Genomic DNA, 14,613 nt, shown 5'->3' with positions numbered 1-14,613 from the left:
TGGATGTAGCTGTATCATTTTAAAAGCAGACATCTTTGTTTCCACTGGGGGTCACTTAGAACTTTGGAGCAGATGCCTCTATGAGAGACCTCAGCTCTTTTACACTCTTGAGGTTTGTGTGCTAATGTGTTGCTATATCTTTCCTGGCAAACCTCTGATGTAAAGGTCACAAACCAATTTCTCCACCATCCTAACAGGGTTCAGAACCTCCAGTTACAATCACTTGTTTGTATCTGGGACCTAGCTATTAAAGGCCATATTCCCGTTAGCATTTGGTTTGTGCTCCAACAGCTATGATTACCCCAAGCATAGATAGGATTTCTACTTTGATCCTAGGATACTTCTAGGCATGTTGAGGTTGCAAGTCAAAGTAGACCCTTTGGTGCCCCCCCCCCCCCCCCATTAAAAAGGATTTCTAAGCTAATTGCTCCATAGATAGCATCTCATGTTCAGCAATTCTCTTTTAGAGTAAATTTACTTTCATAATATAATAAAGCATATAAAAGGTTGATATATATATAGTTAATGTATAATAACAAATGCTGCACAAGTAATTTTGTAATGTAATGTTATTACAAATTACCTTTCCATTTCAATCTGTACCCACTGTAATCTTCCATGAAAACTGAAAAAAATAAATCTAATATGGCAACCCGGGGATGTACAGAAAGTCCCCATGTGTTATTTTATGCTTGTTTGGTTGGTTCACTGATTTTCCCAGTAGTTTTCACTAAGATAAAAATAACATATTAGCGATCTCCTGCATCTTGAACTTTAATTTTGGTGAAACATTCCCTAAGGATTATTTATCTTTAGCCACCCTTCTCCCTATTGCTCTCTTTCACATTTCTGTTCCTTTTATGTCTCTCACATAATGTGCTAGAAGGAAAAAGTGTGTTCCATAATTTACTTGGATGGTCGTTGAATGGGCAAACCAAATTATGAATGGCTGGCATTATATTTATGTTGTTTTCTGAGCTCAGTAACATTAGTTTGTTACATAATCGACTGGAATAACCTAATTTGTTAACATTATGTGCTGATATTTTCCATATCTCATCTATGTCTTTGCTCGGTTAGGGTATTGATGTCCAGCTTGGGGTGGGTGATTTCCTTTATTCATGCCAAATGACATGCCAAGTTTTTGGATTGAAATGTTGTTTTGGTTTATGATGAAGTTTGGAATCACCTAGTGGTTGTCACTGTATTAATATGAGTATGGCTCAGATATGGTTCTAGAGTTATGAGTTTTGATCAACCACAGTGTATTTAAATTCCTTATCCAGATAGCTCATCCCTTGTTTGTTAAGGTGGTTGCTGTATAAAGGGGTTTAAGCATTATGAAAGGATTTTAGCTCTCTGTTTTGTTTTGATATGCTGGATTATATAGTTTTGTCTTTCTTCGGAAGTAGGAAGGTCAGTATAGAACTGGAACCGGGAGATTTTTTTGCTGTGTAGTCTCTGATAGTTGTGACAGTTTGTCTGTGATGGATGCCTGTTGTTCCTGAATGTTCTATGTGCCTCAGTGTATTATTATTCATTTGGGGTTGATAGAATATGGATTATTATAGACTCTTGAAGTTTGTCAAATCATTGCATAGAGAACTGTTGCACTCTTCCCAAACCTCCTCTCAATCTTATTTCTGCTCTTCTCTCTCCCTTTCTCTCTCCTTTTTCTTTTCAATTAACAATAATGTGTTTCTGAAAATTCTTGTAGCCTACACTGCAGTGCTATAATTATCCTAGGGAAAAGAGACGTTCTTTATCTTTTCTCACAATAATCTTGGCACTTTAGTTGAGCTTTCATCATTGCTAATTCCACCTCTGCATGCCTTTCATCAGTGTCGCCGATCTTTGATCTTCACTTGCTATGCCCTCTCCTCTTACCAGCATCATGCTGACTCCTGTTCATAACAACACGTGTCCTGCTGGCATTTTGCTGTCATGGGCATAAGGCTAACTCTGTCAAAATTCATATTTTGATTTATTTTGTGTCCTAATGTAGCCAGTTACATATACAGTATATATACATGTGTTTTGGAATCAATGAAAATGTACAAGAGTTTATCCCCTCCAGTCAAGGCCACTTGTAATGGTAATAGTAGGCATAGTGTAAATTCTTGATAGCGGTACTGTGATTTTAGCTTGGGTTCTAGAACATCTAAACAAGAGTTTTCCTAAATAGAAACTTTAATTTTGCCTATTTGGGGTACAATGACAGATCTATATAAATAACACCCTCTCCTCAACTCACTGATATCTCACATGTGCTCCCTCAATGGCCCATTTTCTGTTAGAGCCCCGAATCCAATTCTCATTTGAAAACTTTTAGGTTCATATAGTTGTGGTGCAGTTATTCACTGTTTTACCATAAGTTGGTGTAGTTTTTCAAGTCATCTTAAAACGTACACAGTCTTTTGATAAATGCATTAAAATTGCAATAGGTGCATTGTGTCAAAAGTCATTTTTTTGCACAGGGAAAGATAATACGATAATGTTTTCTTTTGCAAATGAAAGCAGGTGCATTACCACAAGGCACTTCACATGCATTAGTGTTACCATTAATTGTGCACCCCATCAACCTTTGATGGACCTTTGCAGACACCCGAAGCACTTTTCACAACATTGACAATCTGTTTGGTTCTGACATCCCAACTCTTCAGACACAAAACTAATAAGTATGATGGTTTCTTTTAGTTTTCTAGGGAGCCTACATTTGACTCTGCAATATGTATCTGGGAAGCACAGTGGCTCAGATGTAAGAACTCTAGGCCCCAAGATACAGGCCAGGTCAAATCATGGCCAGGCCACTATCTGCATGGAGTTTGCAGGATCTCCCCAAGTTTGTATGGGTTTCCTCCCAAAAACATGCAGTTAGGTTAATTGGCTTCCCCCAAAATTGACCTTAGACTGTGCTAATGACATATGACTATGGTAGGGACATTAGATTGTGAGCCTCTTTGAGGGACAGTTATTGACATGACAATGGACTTTGTAAAGTGCTGCGTAATATGTTGGCACTATATAAATACTGTGTAATAATGTAAAATTGCTATTGCTGCTAATTTTACTGGAGAATCATTTTCCTCCCCTCGTTACCAGTATTTGCTGGAAAAGTCAATTATTCCAATCAATCATTCCATGTTTTGGTCATCCAATCTTTGCAAGATACGTTATTCTACCATATTAAATTAGGTTAGGGAAAGCTATTTCCCATATTGGGGTGAATTACCCCAGTTAAAGAACTGTTGTAGGCAGAACTCCTGATGTTCCCCAGCTCTGGTCAATTGTGGACAGCAATCTACAAACTTGGCGGGCTCCACAGTGACCTCCATATTCTTTCCTCTGCTGTGTTGCAACATTTTCTGGGAAAAAGAATCATATGTCCATTTCCTTTTCTAATAAAATCCTTCATAACACTTTTAAACACTTAAAAAACACCTAAATAATTCAAAGCTTCCTTTGAAGAGCACTCCCATTCATGTCTGTATAAGCAATTAACAGGAAAACTGGAGGATGCCAAACCAAACATTTACAAAGTTTGCGAATCAATTATTTTTTCTGAAAAAACAATATGTAAAATAGTCCCTTTAACCGTCCTTATTTATTTCTATCATAATAACAAGGCTTGGTATTTTTTTCTTAGACTGTTAAGTTCTAAAAAAAGAGACCATCTACTACATGCAAACCATTGGAAGGAACTTGCCGTTAGGTTGTTCAGTGGAAGATCTGTACGTATCAGAAATAAAAAATGAATACATGTCTTTTTGCTTTTTTAGCCAGTATGTCCCTGGTTTGTTTACAGAACAATCAGAAGCTTATCTTCTTCCCCCTATAGAATATTATTATTAGTGGGGCAAATCTTTGGGAACACAGAAGAAACAGGTTCTGTCACACGTACCTGTTCCTCACTAAAGCACAGGCATCTCCTCCCTTGCGTATGAGGGCATTTCTGATGCTGGGCGTACCTCCTTTTCCAAGCTTTATCAACTCCATCCATGTCGCTGGCCAATCAGAAAACAGCCTCTTAACCAGCCCTGGCTATTTAGCTAGCTCCCAGACTCCATTTTGTGTTTGTGCAACAAGTTGTGTCGCCTTTGTGTCTCCATTGTGCCGAACCCTTAGTTCTGTGAACTGTGTTCCTGTACACCTGCTGCTTAATCCAGTGTTTCCTGTGTCCAGCTCCTGTGTTAACCCCTCGTTGTCCAGTCTGTTGGTTCCCAGCCAACTTCCCTGTGCTGTTCCTGTGTTCCTGTCTGCCAGTGGATATCCCTGGATCACCTGTACCTCCTGTGTTTCCTGTGATCTGTCCCCTGGATCACTGGCTATTGACCCCTGGCGTATGACCTGACCTCTCTTGCTTGCTGTCTGTTTCAACCCCGGCTTTCCTTGACTATCCTTCTGCCTGGTGATTTGGTACCATGCTTGCCCACCTTGGTGTGCCCAAGGACCGCAACCTGGCCGTAACCAGCAGAGCAACATCCTCACCATCAGAGGCTCTGGAGAAAACCTGGTTATGGCTTAGACTCTGCGCCTTGGCCCTTCTCAGGGCTTGCACCACCTCCATACGCCCCTAGCGGTCCTGTCTCTCCGTGCATGACAGGTTCACCGTAAAGCATAGTAATAAACGTTTGGAAAAGCCCCCCTAACATTCATAACGTTTTAACATAATTTAACATAATTCAACATTTCATATTTTAGCTAACATTTTCAGGTTGGTGCAGGATCTTATTGGTGGCTGTCAGCAATGAACAAAAATAAATTAGGTATGTGGAAGTTATTGTGGTTCACAAGGAAGAATAAGCTTAAAGTAAATCCATACAGTGGCATAGGTTTTCTGAAATGCTAGCCGCTTTGATTCAATACCTTCAATACTATCCTTTTGTGCTTGATCCAGGTCAGTGCTCAAAAAACAGAAAAGTCAGGCAAGTAGTATTTTAACTAAACGATCAGCAATGGCAGCCTACATATCTCTCCAGATGGGATCATTACTGTATGTGATTTGATAAGCCTGTGGGGTTGAAACACAGAAAACAGAGGTTAAAGACATTTTGCTTATTGTGACGTCTTGTTTCATTGATGGGATCAAACCTAACTAATGATTATGAGCTGTAAGCTAGAGCAGTTTTTCTAAAAACAACTTTAAAACCCTATATAGTAATCATACAATGACCAATGAGAATTACCTTTTCTGTTTCTTTTGAGTGACTGTTTCATGACAGTTCAGTTTTGATTGCCATATATTAGGTCTGCAGAGCATTGTTTGGCCTTGCAAGGTCTTCTGGGATGTGAAAATCCATAGCACATGAAATGATGGTCTGCCTTCTAATCTAGGTCAACTTTGGACATGGACATTTTTCCTTACAGACCTAAGACTCATGGGGGATAACGTTGTCAGACACTATTCACCTTTATTATACTCAGAAAACATTGTCAGGATAAAGATTGATGATTGATAGCTTAAATCAAATCAGCTATAATCTCCATCTATGGGATATACACAGGCTTCCCGAAAGAGCTATTTTAAAGTTGTGGTCATTCCAGTGGCAAGCACCAAATCTCTAGTGTAAGAGAGCTTAAAAGAAAAAAAAATAGGTCCAGGTTTTTTAACAAAGTATGAAAAATGGTTAAGAAAAGAAAGTGGTTAAGAAAATGGTTTCAGTTTGAGGTTTAAACCTTCTTTCATCCTGAGCTATTGGACTTTGTAAACAACAGGCAGATGAGGATAAAATGAGTTCCACCTTCTGGTCTGATGTTTTACATTTACACATTTTTTTAAAAATTCAGTGAGTTTCCCCTTCTGAACTGCCTAGAAAGGTAAAGCTTTGGATAAACCCCAACATTAATAATAATAATAATAATAATAATAATAATATCTCTGAAGAAAAGATACATATTTTATAATATTTATATTTAAATATATATTTTTTTAGAAAAAATGACCTGGTTTTAAAGCTTTATATTATGTATTTATTTTTGCATGTTTGAAAGATACAATGGCCCTGATTTAATAAAGCTCTCAGAGGCTGGAGTGAATACACTTTAATTAGTGAAGCTGAGCAATTCAGCCAACCTGGAATGGATTTCCTAAAAATCATTAGCTATTTGTTAGCAAATGTTTTTAATTTTGGACCAGATCCATTCGAGGTTTGCTGAATCACTAACCTTCACTGATGAAGGTGTATCTCCTCCAGCCATAGAAAGCTTTAATAAATCAGGGCCAAAGTGAGTGAGTCAAACAGTAAACATATATCAACACATTTACTCAAAATGTCTACCTAGGATGCTAAATGCAACCAATCCACCCAATGTTTATTTGTATGAATATTGACTCTTTTAGTGTTTCCTGTTTGATTTGTATGTGTATTCATTACACCAATCACGATGCTGGTTCATGGTAAGTGTAAACATACATTGTGCAATCAATTGCACTCATTCGGCTCTTTATTGCATTGTGTTGTGAATAATAAATAACTATTGACACAAGCAATCCCTGTGCTCTCCTATCACTACATATGTCTTAACAAGCCATATATCCAGCAAAGCTTTATAGACTTGTCCATAAACCCTTGAGTAAACATGGCTTGAGGTTTCCTAATATCCCTGTATTAATAACAAGGAGTCAGAAAATCCCAGGAGATAGTCAGTGCTGAGTACTGTACAAGTACAGCAGAGATCAGGCTCTTTGATAGGTAGTCTGCTGAGTCATTTATTAGCCTGCCATACTAAGCATGAGAAGGGGAAGGGAGGTTGTTATTGTGCCTGGTCCTTCAAGTAATTAGGGTTTCAATGTATTTGGACATTTTGAGGTGGAACTCCTACCTTAATTTAGTTTTGCATGGGGATAGAGATTTAGATTGTTTGCCCATTTTTGTAATAGTGATTGTGATCACATTGGGGAGTAGGGGAGAAAAATATAGGGGGCTACATCACTAGGTACATAAATAGGCTCTAAAAGTGTAAAGGGTAGTGTTCTTGACTGAGGTCTTGGCTTAATGGCAGATTAGGTGGCAAGAAGGATCTGCAGGTGCAGGAACTGCTGGGTAGGACGGTCCTAAAAGATCAATGGAAGGGGAAGTTGTTTTATCCTCCCCATCTTTTTCCCATGCAAATAAATTTTGATAAAATACCAACTTCAAGGCAGTCTTGCAGGTTTCAAGGTCTTTGGGGGTCTGTAGAGAAGGCATGGCGAAAAAAACTTAAAACACATTGGGCCTGATTTATTAAAGCTCTTCAAGACTGGAGAAGATATACAATCATGGGAGAACCTGAGTGATCCACTAAACCTGGAATGGATCTGGGCAAATGGAGGTAAAACAGGGAGCACAGGCATTAAAGCCATGTGCTGGCCACTGTTTGTCCCTAACAGTGCCATGTCTGTCATATTGTCTGCTGTTCCTGGTTTCTCCTAACAGGTGCCAGGTCACCTCTAGGTGCACATGTACCCCGGGGTAAGAAAAAACAATCTATGGGGATAATAATATTTTTGCTATGGGACTTAAGTTAGACAAGTTAGGACTTTAAACAGCAGCAAGACAGCAAACCATAATACTAGAGATTGCATAAAGGGGTCCTAGTAGAATAGATTTGCATCTTCTTTGGAATTCCCCTTTAAATTTCTTTCAAGGGTACATATGTGCCTTAGGCACACTGTCTTGTTGAGATGTCCTTGCAGGCTACAGGAACATTTTCCTTCGAATGCTTTTCAAACATGAAACCCATTCTGTTTCATCTTTATGATTCCTGTATCTAATAATATGAGAAAATAATTGTATTCAATGCAGAGACAAGATCAAGGACTCTTAATCATGCTGACTAGCACATAACTGATATTCTATGTGATTCTTTCATGCAGAGGGTCTTTTTCTTACATCTACTGAGCCTAATGATTGCGGTATATCCTAATTTATAAAGTGAAATAATTAAACATATGTAGTACAAGTGGGCAATTATAGACAGAAGAGATTTCCTAACTGAAAGTCAGCTGAAACAACTATACACCAAAGGGAAAACAGAAGAACCCTTTTGCTTTTTGTACTAAAAATTGATCAATTTCAACTGCTTCAAGGGCAACCATACAGAAAGTATTTTAAAATGTATTAAAAATGTAACAGTGTATTTAAAATATGTATCTGTAAGCAATAATTATCTTCCCCTCACCCCCACAAACTATCAAAAGCTCAGAAAAAAACTAAAGTCAGTGCAGGCCACTTCTGACAAACTCAGGTGACAAATCGTTCTTTTCAATCCTATCCGATTTAGAATTACTACTACTGTCTAGCAATGAGCAGAAATTAGGCAATTTCTTACTGTCCACCAAGCTAATGTAGTGTGAGCTGTGGATTAATTATTTATAAAAGGGGTTCCCTAAGACCTGAAAATTATTTCAAGGGTTATCCTAACTTAAAAAGATTGAGAAACAATGCTCTAACAAATGAATGAGGAACCAGACATTAGCATTTCCCTGATATTTTCATGTTGTCTATATATTATATAAAGCAAAAAATATTTGTTTTTTTGAAAAAAAAGAAGGGGAGGCCACTCCCATTTTGCCTTTACTGCCACGGTGGTAAAAACTGAATAGGAAGCCCATAGCCTCGTGGGATACACCAACAGAAGGCTTCAGGCTGCTCCTTCTGGGCCTGCCTGACCTAAAAGGCTATTTCCACAATGAAAAAAACACTTTGGTGATCTCCTGCATGTGCATTTTTTTACATTTACAGAAGGTAACGTCACCTGATCTTGTGCCTGTTCAGTGCAAGAATGAGTAACGTAGGCAGAAGCCAAAAAAAAAGGATGGTTGCACACCTGATGGTTCCTCCGCACTGGACAAAAAGAGAATCCAGGATGGTGCGGGACAAAATGGGAGCGAGTTGTGAAGGGATCAGCGGCTCTGCGGAGGTAAAGATGTCATTTTTTTCTTTTTTTACATAGGTTTTTTCTTTTTAATAAATAATGATCTCGGTTTAAAATAGAGGAACTTGAATATTTTGATGTCTCTTTGTTAGTTGATTTACTGATTTAGCACTGATGGACTGATAGCATAATGACTGCAGTCAGCAAAAGTGATTATTCACTGAAAATAATTTATTAGACTTTGGCCATCTGATTGTTTATACATCCTAACAGAAGCAAATTTTAATGAACAACACTAATACAAAAAAGGAAAATAATTGCTAGAGCCAGTTAGTTATCAAAAGACGATCAGATTTCCAAGGAATGGTGTACTGGAATAGCACACAATACGAAGAAAGCCAATGTGTACCATAATTATGCAGTCTAAGTGACCAAATAAAGAGCAGAATTATAAAGACCAAATAAAGAGCAGAAATAATAAGTGGCTTTTGAATATTATGAATGTTAATCTAATGTTGAAAAAAGGAGTGGAGTTATTATAATAATAAACTTGTCTTCATTAAGCCATTAACATTTCCGTGTTGTAGAGAGGAGTCCAGGCACAGGCAATACTGTCTATAGTAGTGTTTCTCAAGCAGAGTTTCGTGGAACCCTAAGAATCCTCCAGGGGTTGCTAGGAGTAGCACAAATGATCTTTATAGCTATCTATAAGGGTGGTATTCTTCCCACTGACCTGCTAAGCTAATATGCTGTGAGTTGTAGATATATAGAAATATAACATGGGTTCCATTAATAGTTTATTACATTTAAATGATCTTGGAAGGACCTCAATCAAACACAACCCCAAAGCCTGATCACATAGACCCAGGATCAGTCTTTCTCAACCTATTTAACATGTGGGAAACTTTCAGGTCTTCAGGGAACTTCTATAATTCCTATATCACCAGCTCATAGTACATTAGTGAGATGGTCAGAGTTAAAAGTTCTTCCTACACTGCTGTCCAGTGTCATTGGTGTAATTTAAAGTGAACTGAGAGGCACATATTGCCCACTGCTCAAAGAACCCCTAGCAACCTCTGGAAGAACCCTGGTTGAGAAACACTGCTCTGGAACAATATAGGAACAGTCTGATTATTGATTAAAAACAAAAATAAGCATGGCCTGGCTGGCTGGCAAGATGGCCGTGTAGTTTGTGTGCTCTCTGGACGCCGATCGCAATCCACTGAATCCCAGGCACATACTCACCCATCCATGGGCAAGCAGCGGAAGGCAAGAGTGGGGAGACTCCCCCCTACCCCAGCAGCGCTCCAGCAGTCCTCCCAGCCCTCCATACGGGCTTAGATTAGGGATCCCTCGCCGGCGTCCCCTGCGGTCTCCGAGATGGCGCCTTTTCCTTCCCCGCACACGTGGCAGCGGGGAGAACGCGAACGGGCTCCTGATCCGGATGACGGATATCTGCGCTCCACTACCCGCCCTGCACCAGGCAGCACTGAGGGATCAGCTTCCCCTTGCAATCCGGGGACGCCTGCTTCAGAACCGGTGAGTCCTATAGACCATGAGGGGGGCCAATACTCACCCACGACCTCTCCATGCGGTGACGCCATCAGGCCTGCAGATCTCCCTGACTCATCCCCAAGCAGGGATATCCCTGCAGCGTTTCAGCAACAAGATACCCCTTCTTCACGGGGCTTGTCATCAGGGGGAGCCAGGAAGCCTTTGGCTAATAGACCCCCGGCAGACACTATGGAGACCTCCTTTTTGGATATGCCCTCCACTTCCTTTGGGGATCCTGGGGTGGAGTATGGCACCTGGGGGCCCGGGGCCAGGACGGGCCAAAGCCAACACAATCTGAAGATGAAACATAAGCAGGTGGACTCCCCCAATACCCCTTGGCATCAGTACCTCCAATCCCTGCCCACCAAGGAAGACTTCCAGAAATTAGTAATCGACGTACAGGCAACTTGCCGCACTGAAATTGGGGTCTTGCGGGCTGACTTACATTCTTTAGCAGGCAGAGTAGATGACTTGGATACAAATATACAACAGGCCGATGAAGATATTACGATGCTTTCACACAAAACTGGGGAGCATGATCAGAAAATATGGGAACTCCAACGTCTGATAGAGGACTTAGATAATAAATCCCGTAGGAATAATATCAGAGTACGAGGTCTACCTGAAGCCACTCGAGACTCTGACCTTAAACCAGTGTTGCAAGCTTTCTTTGCTCGGGTATTGGGACGCCCCACCCCCCGAGAAGTACAAATTTACAGAGCCTTTAGAGCCTCCAAACAGCCGGGGACTGCAACCAGACCCAGAGATGTCATTTGCCAACTGATGGATGCAGACCTGAAAGATGCAATCATGTCCACTGCCAGGAACATGCGTAACCTTGAGTTTAATGGGGCTCCACTCCAACTCTACCAGGACTTATCTTGGCACACACTACAACATCGCCGCCTGCTCCAACCATTATTGATTGTTCTTAGAGACTGCCGTATTCCATACAGATGGGGTTTTCCGTTTAGTCTATCGGCACGCCATGAGGGAAAATCAGCCATATTAAGGTCTCCGGAAGACCTGCGGCCCTTCTGCAGAGATTTGGGGATAACCTGCCCGAAACTCCCAGGCTGGGAGCGTGAAGATTCTCTGAGGCCTCGCTCACCTCTGTGGCAGACTGTGGGCCCTAGGAGGAGATCCAAGAACAACCGCGGGGAATCCGCACCCCCGGGTGACCTGCCTTCTGCTCACCCATAATGATGTAGAGGCTAGCTGTCTGAGGAAGAGCCCTTATTGTACTGCAGCCTATATTTGCTATACTGAAGTTGCTTTAATCGATTAGCTTAACAGCTAAATTCACTGTGATTGCATGTTTTCTCACTCCATTATCTGCTCCACAGTTGCTAACGATGTTGACTCACTTGTCTTGCCCTGTAATCTTGCTATACTTGCATGTATGCCCTATTGTCACATTGCCTGGATATATTGCGACCCTGGGGGGGGCCCCGGATGGTCCCTAACTGTTGTTGGGGCGGTGCGGGTCTCACCCTGGCGGTCTGACGCTGATTGTGGTCGGCGTTGACCGGCACCAATTTATTCTAAATGCGGTTTTTTGTTACATGTCCTCTGGTTGGTTGGGTTCATGGCCCCTACGGGAGGAACCGCTCATCTGCCAGGTGAATTTGTTCCCTCCCCCAATCTTCTGGGGGACAGGGACCGGCGGATGTTGATTCCTCCCTGTTCGTCGATGGGCGAACACTAACCTATTGGCTTAATTTTTCCCCTTGCTTTTTGGTTTCATTGGTTTTTGTTTTGGAGGTGTTTTGTACCCCCTCCCTCCCTTTTCCCTTTTTTGATGGTGACATGTGGTGCTCTATCTGGCTTTGGATGCTTTTCTACAGGCTCACTGGAGGATGTTTTCTCGGATGGGCAGTTATAGCTGAGACAAATAGGACCCCCCTCATTCCTAATGGCTACTAGAATATTGTCTTTTAATGTTAGGGGTTTAAATTCTAACACAAAGCGGAAACTGGCGCTGAGAGAGTTTAAGCGCTTAGCTCCAGACATAATATTTTTGCAGGAAACTCATTTTGACAATTCGGGCTCATTTAATTTTGCCTCCAGACTTTACCCTCAGGTGTACCTTGCTAATTCCCCTTGCAAAAAGAATGCCGGAGTTGCGGTCCTTCTGAAGGACTCTCTCAAATTTACGCTCTCCCTATCTATTATTGACACTGATGGCAGATACATAATCTTGCATGGCACAGTACAGGGTGTGCCCACTACCTTATGTAATTTATATGCTCCCAACACCAATCAGACCCACTTTCTCACTAAGGTGTTATCCCGCCTTCGAGACTTTAGTCATACCTACTTGGTAGTGGGAGGTGATTTTAACTTAACCTTCTCTCCCAATAGAGACAGGCATACCTTATTCAGCTCCCAGTCCTCGTCCCAGGTGCTCAAACAGTCTAGAATGTTTCGCCAGCTGATCAGGAAATACCAACTCTATGATAATTGGCGGATTCACCACCCCTCTGGGAGACAGTACTCCTTCTACTCTCCCCCTCATTGTACACACACCCGTATTGACTACCTTTTCACCAATCTTCCTCTCCTGAGGAACAGCATCACCGTGGAGATTCACCCAATTACTTGGTCGGATCATGCTCCCATTACCCTGGACGTCACCCTTGCCCCCAGCTCGGTGAGAATCTGCCATTGGCGCCTAAATGAATACCTACTAAAACACCTGGACACTAAACTATCACTATCTACAACTTTAAAATCCTTTTTCAGTGAAAATGAGGGTACGGTGGCACACACCTCCACACTTTGGGAGGCCCATAAAACTGTATTCAGGGGACACTGTATAGCACTGGGTTCCCGCCTTAAGAGGGACTCTAATCTACAACGCTCACTAGTGACACAGGCCTTAAGGTCTGTAGAGGCAAAATACACGGCAAAACCGTCCTTGGGCCTTCTGAGGGAACTGACCACCCTTAGATCTAAATTGCGGGCACTGGAATTGAGGAAGGTTAGCTGGTGGATGCAGCGTACCCGTCAACAGTACTATTATAAGGGAAACAAGGCAGACACACTACTAGCCCGTAAATTGCGGGATATGCAACTCCACGCCTCTCCAGGGGCGGTCAGGGATGAGAGCGGGAGGATACGATATGACCCCTCCCACATTGCTTCCTGTTTCGAGACCTATTACTCGAAACTATACCAAACGGTTCATTGCGCCCAGACCTCTTTGGGTGGTTCTTTGAGGCCAAAAATAGATTCGTATTTGGAACAGGTGGCCCTTCCTGGACTCGAGTCGGATAACATGGAGCAACTTAATAAGCCCATCACAGAAGAGGAAATCACGAAAATTATTGCCCAATTACCATCCTCTAAAGCTCCTGGTCCGGATGGGTTGCCATATCTCTATTACAAAACGTTTCTGCCAGAGCTTTCCCCATTCTTACTGAATCTTTTTAATGATTTTTTGAAAGGCAAACCGATCCCCCCCTCCATGTTGGTCTCACACATAACGGTGATACTGAAACCAGGCAAGGACCCATTGGATTGCTCGAGCTATAGACCAATAGCTCTCCTGAATTCTGACCTAAAAATTTTTACAAAAATTCTGGCCTCTAGGCTGTCCCGGTTCCTTCCCGCTCTCATCCACGGGGACCAGACGGGCTTCATCCCTTATAGACATGCGAGCGACAACACCAGAAGAGTTATTAATGTCGTTGATATTATAAATAAGCGAAGAACCCCGTCTCTGATACTTAGTCTGGATGCTGAAAAAGCCTTTGATCGCCTCAGCTGGCCCTTTATGTTAGCCACATTGAATAAAATGGGCTTTGCGGGTCCCTTTGTTAAGGTGATCAAATCTTTATACACGGCTCCCTCCGCCTCGGTTAAACTGCCTCATGCTTCCTCTGCCAGGTTTACCATTAAAAATGGGACGAGACAGGGGTGCCCATTGTCACCTCTGCTCTTCGCGTTGTGCATAGAGCCCTTGGCAGCCAGTATCCGCTCCAATCCTAGTATTTTTGGGGTGTCAGTAAAAAAGAGAACATACAAACTTTCTCTATACGCAGATGACATTCTTCTGACCTTGTCCCAGCCGTTAACCTCCCTTCCCAATTTATGGAGAGAATTACAGGAGTATGGTGAAGTTTCGGGATTTAAAATTAATTTTTCTAAAACGGAGGCACTACCTCTTCATATCCCCCCATTGGAGCTGCAGGCCATACG

The sequence above is a fragment of the Pyxicephalus adspersus genome, chromosome 7 (genome assembly GCF_032062135.1).
Source record: "Pyxicephalus adspersus chromosome 7, UCB_Pads_2.0, whole genome shotgun sequence".
Classification (NCBI taxonomy): Eukaryota; Metazoa; Chordata; class Amphibia; order Anura; family Pyxicephalidae; genus Pyxicephalus; species Pyxicephalus adspersus.
Note: the sequence above shows the minus strand (reverse complement) of the source record.